This window comes from Mustela lutreola, chromosome 10, assembly GCF_030435805.1.
Source record: "Mustela lutreola isolate mMusLut2 chromosome 10, mMusLut2.pri, whole genome shotgun sequence".
Taxonomy (NCBI): Eukaryota; Metazoa; Chordata; class Mammalia; order Carnivora; family Mustelidae; genus Mustela; species Mustela lutreola.
Window position 1 is genome coordinate 75,126,617 of NC_081299.1, and position 11,644 is coordinate 75,138,260.

The following is an 11,644-nucleotide window of genomic DNA, read 5'->3' on the forward strand; positions in this document are numbered from 1 at the left end:
AATAAGCCTCCAAGTCGTGACTGGAGCAAGAGTGGGAAAAATTAGCCATATTTAACCCGAGCTAAAAGGCGGCGGATCCTGAAACTGCTGGAAAGCCGTTCTGTGAACAGGGGTCCGTGAACTATACATGTGCCCAGGGTCAGAAGTGGGGCTGCCTGGTTTCCAGGAGAAGGAACGAGGTTTCTGCCCAGCACGAGGTGACACTTGCGGCCGCTGTGGGAGAGAGCGAGCTGCCCAGCTCTCGCCCCCCGCGAGGCGGGGGACCGCCCGGAGCCGCCGCTGGAGCTGTCCGGCTCTTTCCACGACGCGCTGGAGATTCCACACTTCACTTACTTGGCAGCAGAACAGCCTGCGTTCCCTTTCTTCTTAGGAAGCCCGGTTATGGACGAACTGGAGTTGGTGTTCCCACAGTGCCAGAGGCGTCGAATCAAGAGCCAAGGGAGGCACAAAGCCCGTCTTTTTGGATGACAGGGGGGCAAGGGCCGCACGCTGCGAGGCCAGCCACGCGCCCGGAAGAAACGTGATTCAGCGCGGGCGCCGGCCCCCGAGCGCGAGTCCGAGCCCTGAAGGAGACCCAGCCCGGCTCTCGGCCCCGCCCGGCGCGGCGCTCGGCGACCTCCCTCCCGGCGGGCCTGGCTCCACAAGACTCCGCGCGCCGGGCCCGCTGCACCCGCCCGCGGCGCACTCACCGCGGGCGCGCTCCAGTCCCGCCTCCTCCGGGCGTTCCAGGGCGGGGTGGGAGCGGAGGGACTCGGACTTGGGGGCGGCGCCCGGCGCGGCCGGACGCTGGGGCAGGGTGCAGAACGTGGATTGGCTGAGGCGTCTGCCGCTAGCGCGGACTGGTTCGCTCGGGAGGCGGGGTAGGGTGGCAGGGAGTCGGCGGGGCGCGGGCTGCGTAGGCAGGTGGAGGTGTGGGGCTGTGTTAAGTCGGCGGGGTAGAGGCAGGTCTGAGCCATGGGGTGGGGCGGGGAGACCTGGATAGGCCGGGGATTGGGGATGAAGCCTAGGCCCAGGGCCCTAATTAGATATGCATCCTTGATTTAGGTTGGGGTGGTTGTAGGACAAGGACTGATTTAGAAGAAAGGGCAAACTTGGGGCACTGAGCTTAGGACAGGAATTGCTGTAGATAGAATAATGTTGGAGGGTGCCTGGCAGAGGGCAAGTCTAAACAGAATGTGAAAAGGGATTTGTAGATGTATTCATCGCCTGTGATGGGAGTAAGAAAAAAGCAGGAATTGACCGGCGCCTGGGTGGCTCAGTCGTTCAGGGGCTGCTTTCCGCTCAGGTCACGATCCCAGGATTCTGGGATGGAGCGCCGCATGGAGCCCTGCATCGGGCACCCTGCTCAGCGGGAAGCCTGTTCTTCTCCAACTCCCCCTGCCTGTGTTCCCTCTCTCGCTGTCTCTCTGTGTCTAATAAACAAAAGCTTAAGGGGGGGGGGGAGGACTTTACATCTCTTAATAGAAAAAAAAAAAAAAGAGTTCGATTAGAGAACCGACAAGGAAAGGGAGTGTGACACTGGAGGGAAATACACGACATTTCAAAGTTTAAGAAAAAATCGCCAAGGAGAAAAAGACACCACCAGTCTTAGATGATGTAGTGCTAGTGAAAGCACTGTTTCTGTTAAGAATCACATTTCACAATTGGACTTTCTTCCTCTCCTATTTTAAGAAGATGGGTGGATAGATGAAGTGAGAGTGACAGCAACATTGTTACTTAAGCCTAGAGGAAGGAACAAAGGTAATCTTTGGTTGAAGGAATATACTCTTCAACTAGGTACAAGGAGGTTCAGGAGACAATTAGGTGAATGGAGAAATTACTGGGTGCTACAGAGACCCTAGCCCTAGATTGTGAATTGTTGTGGAAACCATTCAGTTGTCAATATTTTCCAACAATTTGTCAATACTCTCCTTTTTGCTGGACAATATTGGTGGTCCAGAAGGCCACCAAGAACACACCTGTAGTCAGAAAGTTGGGTATATTACTGGTTGCAATGAGGGAGAACACACACCCTGGGGAGCCATGCATTGGTTATTCCAATAACAGGGCGTTAGAAATGACTTAAAAATTTTTTGCATGTATTAGGTGATTTGGGGGGAGGATTCAAGGAAAGGGAGATTCATTCTGATTTGAATCCTGTCAGGAAGTAGAGGCAATTGTAGGATGAGGTATCATATGACATTTTATATAGGAGAAAGGAAATTGCAAGTGTAAATCCGGAATTGGTAAAGAGGCAACAATGTTGCCAAATGGGAGAGGAGGAAATTTAGTATTTTTGCAGTTTCCATTATGACCTAGTTTTTAAATCTGTGTTTAGGCAAGATTATTATTTTTATTTTTTTTTTAAAGATTTTCATTTATTTGACAGAGAGAGATCACAAGTAGGCAGAGAGGCAGGCAGAGAGAGAGGAAGGGAAGCAGGCTCCCTGCCGAGCAGAGAGCCCAATGCGGGGCTCGGTCCCAGGACCCCAGGGTCATAACCTGAGCCAAAGGCAGAGGCCCAACCCACTGAGCCACCCAGGCACCCTAGGCAAGATTATTAAGTGATCTTGTCTGTTATCTCACTTCATCATGATCACAGAGTGATTTTTGTCTCATGTTGGTGTTGTGTTAAACTGTTAAATTCTATAGGTGAACACTGCAGCCAGTTCCTAACAACACTGAAGCCTTAAGAGTAAGTGTCAGTTCAGTTCCCAATGTCTGGTGCTGCTTTTCTTTTCCTCACAGCTAACAAATATGAATTGAGTACCTAGGTGCTGAGGCTACTTGAAAAAATGAGGCAGAGAAAGTGTGTGTCATAAACCTTACAGAGGGAGAAACACACATAGAGGCATTAATATATACAGTGACTTCGGATGATGATAAGTGCTATAAAAGAAGCAATAATGGGTGGAGACAGCAGATGATTTAAATAGGATGGTTGGGGATTTCTTTTCTTTTTTGTTAGGGGTGACATTCAATCCTGAATTGAATGATGAAGAAGCAGCCTTGCAAAAAATGATTCTGGAAAAGAAAATAATAGTGGTAAATGCCCTGAAAAGGGAATAAACTTGGCATGCACAAGGAATAAACGAGATCAGTGTGGTTTAAGTATAGCAATCCAGAAAGAAAGTGCTTCTAGATTAGGGTAGAGAAGAAAGCAGGGGCTGTATTATGCAGAACTCTGTAGACCCCAGAAAGGAGTTCAGATTTTATTTTGAAGCAGCCATTGGGAAACGTTTTGCTGAGGAACAATGCAATCTTAATTACATTTTTGTAAAAAGATACTCTAGCTGCTTTTGAGAAGAGACTTGGGGGCAGGCAAGAGTTGAAGCAGGAAAACCTCTTAGGATGTTGCTAAAATGGGGAGTGATATTGGTTGGGACTAGGGTGGTGGAAGGGGAGGGAAAAAGGGCTAAGGATATCAACATTGGTTCTGCTGACATTAAGTTACTGCTCCTATGTCAGCATTGCCCCTCCACCTTCAGGTGTGCTAGGTTTCTCCAAACTCAGACACTCTTTACTCACCATGTTCAGAGTATAAACTGCTAATCTCTTGCTAAGATGAAGAGGGGGCAATTGACAGGGCTATGTGGACCAGGAATGGGGGTCTGGAGATCTAATCTTTTCCTAGAAAGTCCTTTAAATGATCATTCTGTGTTTAGTCCTGAACCTTTGGAGAGTCATCTGGGGGTAAATGCAGCTGCCATTTTTACTTTCTTCATGACTGGTTTAGGACTCAACTTACCTGAATCTGCTGTCTACTACCTGTCTGCTAGAAACCCCACTTGCTTTCTAACTTCTCTAATTTTTGTTGCCCCTCTCTTTCCTTTTGTTTTTGTTCCCATGGGTTTGTGGCTTAAAATAACCTCCTTAATGTTATTTTGGTGGGCTTACGTAGAGTTCAAACATAAATATCTTAGATTTGCTGTCTCTTGCTGTTATCGGTTTACATACAGACTCATTAAATGACTGAATGACCAAATGCTGGGGATTCAGATGCTTTGTTCCTACATTAAGCCTCATGTTATTCTTTATACTCATGTTGATGTGTAAGAGAAATCATGTCGATGTTAAAGAGAAATATAGAAATATAAACGATTCCCTGGAATTAATCACTTAAATATAAGTGATTTTCCTTACAGAATAGATAAACTGGAAAGAAGAGCTTAGGGGAAAAAGTGGCACAAAGGTCAGTAGATATAAGCAGGTGAGCAGTGAAGTTCAGGTCTTGGGGTCTAGTTGGTGACAGAACTTCCAAAATTTCAGCAGAGTTTGTGGGTAGTTGGTATAAAGACTACATTTCCACCCTCTGTTGTAGCTGGGTTGGGGATTAAACTAAATTCTGGTCACTGGGATATAAATGGAAACTATATGCACTTCATCCAGGAAAATCTTAAAGGGCTAGCATGCCCTTATTGCTCCATTGTTCTGCAGTTCACCTGCCAGTCTGTGTACAAACAAGATGGCTGCAGATCTCTTGGGCCACCAGATGGAATCTGCAAGTTGAACATGGTGGAACAATAAATAGAATGAGAGAGAAGGAGGCTGAGCCCATGACATTAGGGAGCCACTATTCCAGCCCCACATCTACTGTATTTTTTTTTAAGATTTTATGTATTTATTTGACAGAGAGAAATCATAAGTAGATGGAGAGGCAGGCAGAGAGAGAGAGGGAAGCAGGCTCCCCGCTGAGCAGAGAGCCCGATGCGGGACTCGATCCCAGGACCCTGAGATCATGACCTGAGCCGAAGGCAGCGGCTTAACCCACTGAGCCACCCAGGCGCCCCCATCCACTGTATTTAAGTGGGAGAGAAATCAACTTCAATTCTGTTTAACTCTTTCATATGAATTTTCTGACATGCTGTTGTACTGTGACTGTTGATGTGTTCCTGACTTTGCTAGTTTGCTTACCAAAGGCATTCCACTTTACTTTTACATGACCTCCCAGGTGACAATAGAGGAGTAACAGGGAGGAGAACAAGGTGGAAGCAAAGCTCCATTGCCTGGAAATGCTTCACAAGAGGTTTTAATGCTTTCCAGCTAGATAAATAATAGCCATACAAACATTAGTTTAAGTAATTCAAAAACTGTAGTAGAAATTATACATTTTCCCATGGAAAGCCTGCCTAAGGTAACTATGGATCTGTTTATCTGTCTATCTATCTGTCTATCCACACACACATCTCACTGGATTTATAGCAATGTAGCTATTAGCATTGGTTACTTAATGCGTTCAGAAAGTCTTCATAGTCTCTGAACAGTCTTTTACAAGAGAAAATAAATTTTGACTTTACAAATAAATTTGGTAGGAAAAAAATTAATGCAAAACATGGGGTTCATATGTAAGATACAATATTTGCTTTGGCAAATATTATACCCTTCTAGGCTAGGTGTGTGGCTTCTGGCTAAATAGTGTTAGAAAATGTCCCTACTCAAGTGATTATCATTGTGTTAGAATCTAGTAGAAAACGCTCTTCTCAGGGAGGTGTCATGTGTTTCTTTCTTTCTTTTTTTTTTAATTTTAAGATTTTATTTATTTACTTGACAGAGACCACAAGTAGGCAGAGAGGCAGGCAGAGGGAGAGAGAGAGAAGAAGGCTCCCCGCTGAGCAGAGAGCCCGATGTGGGGCTGGAGATCCCAGGACCCTGAGATCATGACCTGAGCTGAAGGCAGAGGCTTAACCCACTGAGCCACCCAGGCGTGCCGGTGTCATGTGTTTTTTCTCAATCTACTCTCTCTCTGAAATTCATGGTTCACATTCTTGATGGAGCTCTCAATCTTTCAGAGGCCTCTTTCTTACAGGCTATATGCAGATTCTCAGCTTCTAAAGGGTTTCTTTCCTTTTCTTTCTTCCTCTCTCTCTCTTTCTTCCTTTCTTACCTTCCTACTTTCTTTATTTAAAAGGTTTCCTTTATTTATTTGACGGAGAGAGATAGAGCCCAAGTAGGCAGAGTGGCAGGCAGAGGGAGAGAAGCAGACTTCCTGCTGAGCAGAGAGCCTCATGTGGGGCTTGATCCCAGGACCTGAGCTGAAAGCAGTCCTTAACCGACTGAGCCACCCAGGTGCCCGGACTAAAGGGTTTCTATGGTGACGGCCTTTTGATCTCTGTATTTGTCATAGTGTGCAGTATCTCTTTGGCACTGCTGCCTGTGGCAGTGCCACATGCGTTATGCTGGGTGGCTCTCCGGAGCAGTGGCAGGAAATTAACACCAGATTCTCTAGGTCTGTAAGGAAGAGATAATGATGAAATCCTTTGTGAGGAGGGAGAGGGAGAAGATTCTCCTTTAAATAGTACAATAATATAAATAACTATCAAATTCCTGCAATAGTCAATATGATGTTAAATAACCAAATGGTAAAATTTCAGGGAGAACTCTCAGGAATGGAGTTGTGATGATAAGCAGCATAAGGATGTTTATATGCTGCTTATGTTTAAAGATATATGTTTAAAGATATATATGTTTAAAGATATATATGATATGAAGTGTTTACTATGGCAGGCACCCTTCTGGACTCTGTTGATTCCAGTGATGAACAAAACAGTTCCTACCCATGTGGAGCTTGTATTTTAGTGGGAGAAATAGGCAATATATACTGACAAACGGAAGTGAGGAAAAGCAGCGATAAAAATGCCATGAGGAAAAACTAAAGTGTTGGCCACTAGATGGAGCTCATTGCCTTTTTCTTTTCACTTAACCAATCCACTCAAAAAGAGATGCTGAGTGCATTAACTACTATTAAAGTTGTGTTTTGGGGTCAGGTGATAGGCTGTCTCTCTCTCCCTATATTTCCCTCCTAATTTGGATTTTATTTTTCTGTGAACCGAAAGGGGGAAACAGAGTTAAGACATACTATGGAGCCAACCAAGATATCTTAGGATAGGTGGATTAGATCAGCTCCTTCTTATATCATAGAAATCCTCTGCCCTCAATTTCCTGGGTTTTTCCTTTTATGTATTTATTTGTTTAATATCTGTATTCACAACTAGACTATTAGCTCCTCAAGAGGGGGACTACAGGAATGTTTCCCAGTCCTTGACAGAGTACCTAGCAAGTACCTTTTGAATGAATGACTCCCTTTAATCCAAGTAATTCCTGTTTTCCATGTGGTCTCACCTAACTCCCTAGGGACTCTGTTTTGATGTTTGGTTGGGGGAAAAAAATCTCCATAATAAAACCTTAGGTAAGTTTGTCTGTCTTGTGTTCTGTGAATTCCTCTCTGCCAAAGAACTCTCAGTCAGTGGGAAATGTATGTGTGTGTGTGTGTGTGAAAGAGAGAGAGAGAGAGAGAGAGAGAGAGAAGTACTTTTTGGCTTTCTGAGTACAGGGCCGTATTTTTTCCTTTTTCTACTTAGAGAAAGCCTAACACACCAAATGGACACACATATTCACATGCACACACGGATACACGCATATTTTCCTTTTCTTTTCTTTCTTTTTTTTTTTTTTGAGAGAGAGAGAGAGAGCATACCCATGCTTCCAGCTGTTCATTGCTTATATATAGAAATGCAGTTGAATACAGGTTTTTGAAATTATTGAAGTAAAATTGACATACAATGTTTCATTAATTTTAGGTGTGTAACATTTTTATTTTTATTTAAATTTTATTTATTTATTTTTAAGATTTTATTTATTTATATGATAGACAGAGATCACAAGTAGGCAGAGAGGCAGGCAGAGAGAGAGAAAGGGAAGCAGCCTCCCTGCTGAGCTGGGAGCCCCATGCAAGGATCGATCCCACAACCCTGGGATCATGACCTGAGCTGAAAGTGGAGGCTCAACCCACTGAGCCACCCAGGCGCCCCAGATGTGTAACATTTTTAGAAGGTAGAGAAAAGACAGGAAAGTATCTCCCAAACTGAAAAGGCATTTTGAGACCAGAAAACAAAGCAGGCCACCCCATACAGTTTACACAGTTTTATTCAGGAAAACTTACCAAGAGGGAAGATCTGGTGGAGGAAATCCATGTCAGCTGTCTAGTTATTCTGCACAAAATTCAGACCTTAGTCCACAGATTTTATGGAATGAGGGGACACTCAGAAGGGGCACTGTAATGAGATCAAAGGGTTAGCGTGTACCTCAGAGGGCTTCCATACACCTGACAGCTAGCTACCCTTCAATTAGATTTTGTAGTATTACCTATACGTGGAAGGGGAAGGAAAGATGTTATCTCTAACAGATTCCTAGGAAGCCAAAGCAAGCCTGCCCCCTTCCCTACTTGAGAGGCATTTCTAAGGTATGTATATTAATCTCCAAGGGGCCAATGATGGAGTCAGTATTGTCAGCACTCCTGGAGACATACTGATTTGACAATTCTGTGCTTTACTCAATGTTTACTGTAACTATTATGGTCACCATCTGTCACTATATAGCATATTACAGTATTATTGACTATGTCTTCTATGCTGTACTTTTCATTTCCGTGATTTATTCTATAACTGTAAGTTTGTACCTCTTAATCCCCTTCACCTATTTCATCCATCCTATATATACATATATATCAACCTACATCTGTATCTATATATCTCACCTCTTCTTTATCCATTCATCATTGATGGACATTTGGGCTCTCTCCATAGTTTGGCTATTATTGATAATGCTGCTATAAACATTGAGATGCATGTATCCCTTCGAATCTGTAGTTTTGAATCCTTTGAGTAAATATCTAGTGGTGCAATTGCTGGATCATAGGGTAACTCTATTTTTATCTTTTTGAGGAACCACCATACTGTTCTCCAGAGTAGCTACACCAGTATGCATTCCCACCGGCAGTACAAGAGGGTTCCATTTCTCTGTATACTCACCAACACCTGTTGTTTCTTGTGCTGTCAATTTTAGCCATTCTGACAGGTGTGAGGTGATACCTCATCATGATTTTGATTTGTATTTCCCTGATGATGGTGATGTTTAGTATTTTTTCATGTGTATATTGGCCATTTTGCCCATTTCTTAACTGGATTATTTGGTTTTTGGGTGTTGCATTCTTTGTAGATTTTAGATACCATCCCTTTATCAGATATGTTGTTTGCAAATATCTTCTCCCATTAAATAGGCTACCTTTTAGTTTTGTTGATTGTTTCCTTCACTGTGCAGAATCTTTTTATCTTAATGAAATCCCTGTGATTCATTTTTGCTTTTGTTTCCCTTGCCTCTGGCTAGGTAACTAGAAAGAAGTTGTTATGGCCAAGGTCAAAAAGGTTTTTGCTTGTGTTCTCCTCTGGGATTTTGATGGTTTCCTGTCTCACATTTAGGTCTTCCATCCATTTTGAGTTTATTTTGTGTGTGGTGTAAGACAATGATCCAGTTTCATTCTTCTGCATGCTGCTGTCCAGTTTTCCCAAGGTCATTTGTTGAAGAGACTGTCTTTTTTCCATTGAATATTCTTTTTTGCTTTGTCAAAAAATAGTAGAACATATAGTTGTGGATTTTCTGTTCTCTTCCATTGATCTTTGTGTCTGTTTTTGTGCCAGTACCGTACTGTCTTGGTGATCACAGCTTTGTACTAACAGTGATGCCTCCAGTTTTGTTTTTCTTTTTCAGAATGGCTTTGGCTACTCAGAGTCTTTTGTGGTTCCATACAAATTTTAGTGCTATTTGTTCTAGCTCTATGAAAAATGCTGGTGATATTTGGTTAGGATTGCATTAAGTATGTAGATTGCTTTTAGTAGTAGAGACATTTTAACAATGTTTGTTCTTCCAATTCATGAGCATGGAATGCCTTTTCATTTCATTGTGTCCTCTTCAATTTCTTTCATAAGTGTTCTACAGTTTTCAGAGCACAGGTCTTTTACCTCTTTAGGTTTATTCCTAAGTATCTTTACGGTTTTGGTGCAATTGCAAATGGATGGATTCCTTAATTTCTTTTTCTGCTGCTTCATTATTGGGGCATAGAAATGCAACAGCTTTTTGCATATTGGTTTTCTTTCCTGAAATTTTTCTGAATTCGTGAATTAGTTCTAACAATTTTTTGGTGGCATCTTTCAGGTTTTCTACATAGAGTATCATGTCATCTGTAAATAGTGAAAGTCTGACTTCTCCTTTGCTGTTCTGGATACTTTTTATTTCTTTTTGTTGTCTGATTACTGAGGCTAAGACTTCTAGTACATGTTAAGTGGTAATGGTGAGAATGGACATCCTTGTCTTTTTCCTGACCTAAGAGGAAGGCTCAGTTTTTCCCCATTGAGGGATAGTATTACTTGTGGGTCTTTCATATATGGCCTTTATGATGTTGAGATATGTTCCAAATATCTCTACTTTATTGAAGGTTCTTTTTTCTTAATCAAGAAAGGATGCTATGGGGCGCCTGGGTGGCTCAGTGGGTTAAGCCGCTGCCTTCGGCTCAGGTCATGATCTCAGGGTCCTGGGATCGAGTCCCACATCGGGCTCTCTGCTCAGCAGGGAGCCTGCTTCCTTCTCTCTCTCTCTCTGCCTGCCTCTCAGTGTACTTGTAATTTCTCTCTGTCAACTAAATAAATAAAAAAAATCTAAAAAAAAAAAAAAAAGAAAGGGTGCTATATTTTGTTAAATGCTTGCTTCTTCTTCTTTTTTTTTTTTGCATCTATTGGCAAGATCATATGGTTCTTTTTTTTTTTTTTTTTTTTTTTTAAGACTTTATTTATTCATTTGAGAGAGAGAGAGAGAGATCACAAGTAGGCAGAGAGGCAGGCAGAGAAAGGAGGAGGCAGGCTCCCTGCTGAGCAGAGAGCCCGATGCGGGGCTCGATCCAGGGACCCTGAGATCATGACCTGAGCTGCAGGCAGAGGCTTAACCGACTGAGCCACCCAGGTGCCCCGAGATCATATGGTTCTTATCCATTCTTTTATTAATGTGATATATCATGTTGATTGATTTGGGAATATTGAACCAGCTCTGTAGCCCAGGAATAAATCCACTTGATCTTGGTGAATAATTCTCTTAAAGTGCCGTTGAATTCAATTTGCTAGTATTTTATTGAGAATTTTTGCATCCATGTTCATCAGGGATATTGGCCTATAATTTTCTTTTTCAGTGGGGTCTTGTCTGGTTTTGGAATCAAGGTAATGCTGGCTTTGATGAAGTTTTAGAATAAAAGTGAGGTTCTGTGGGGTGAGGTCCAGAGCTGTTGACCAAGAAAGAATTCTTGAGATATCTTTGGTCCAAAATGGTGGTTTATTAAAGCACTGGGACAGGACCCATGGGCAGAAAGAGCTGCTGCTCTGGGGTTGTGCGGAGTGGTCCATAATATACTTGCAAGTTGAGAAGGGTTAGGGATGGAGTAAGTCTCTAAGGAATTTTGGGAGCAAGGTTTCCAGGACCTTGAGGGTCTAGCTGTTGTTGGGAAAAAGGTTATTCATTAATGATAATAAAATCTTTGTCATGAGACCCTTTAGATGTATATCAGTGGGCCTTATGCTTGGGAATGATTGTATCTTGGAGGGTTTAGAGATAAAGGAAGTTTCCAAAGGAATTGTTAAAGTAGACTTACAGGATCCTGGTTGGGGGTAGGGGTAGGTCAAGCTAGGATTGCCCTTTGCCCTTAACAAAGCCTAAAGCTGGAGGTAGTTGAGTCCCTAGAGGAATATCACTCTACCTGTTTCAAGGGCTTGTCAGTGGGTAAGGAAATTTAATAATTTTTCTTCTGCCTCTGTTTCCCATATCAGCTTCATAGAATGAGTTTGGAATT

At 42.9% G+C, this 11,644-nt stretch overlaps 1 protein-coding gene across 1 annotated transcript in view; it reads right to left on the bottom strand.

The window, feature by feature from the left end:
* KYAT3 (kynurenine aminotransferase 3) overlaps nucleotides 1–714 on the bottom strand; it is a 66,911-nt gene extending 66,197 nt beyond the window's left edge. Inside the window, exon 1 of the mRNA XM_059136232.1 lies at nucleotides 334–714. The gene's annotated coding sequence lies outside the window, so the exon portion shown is untranslated. The remainder of the gene's footprint in view (nucleotides 1–333) is intronic.
* Nucleotides 715–11,644: the final 10,930 nt, after the last annotated feature.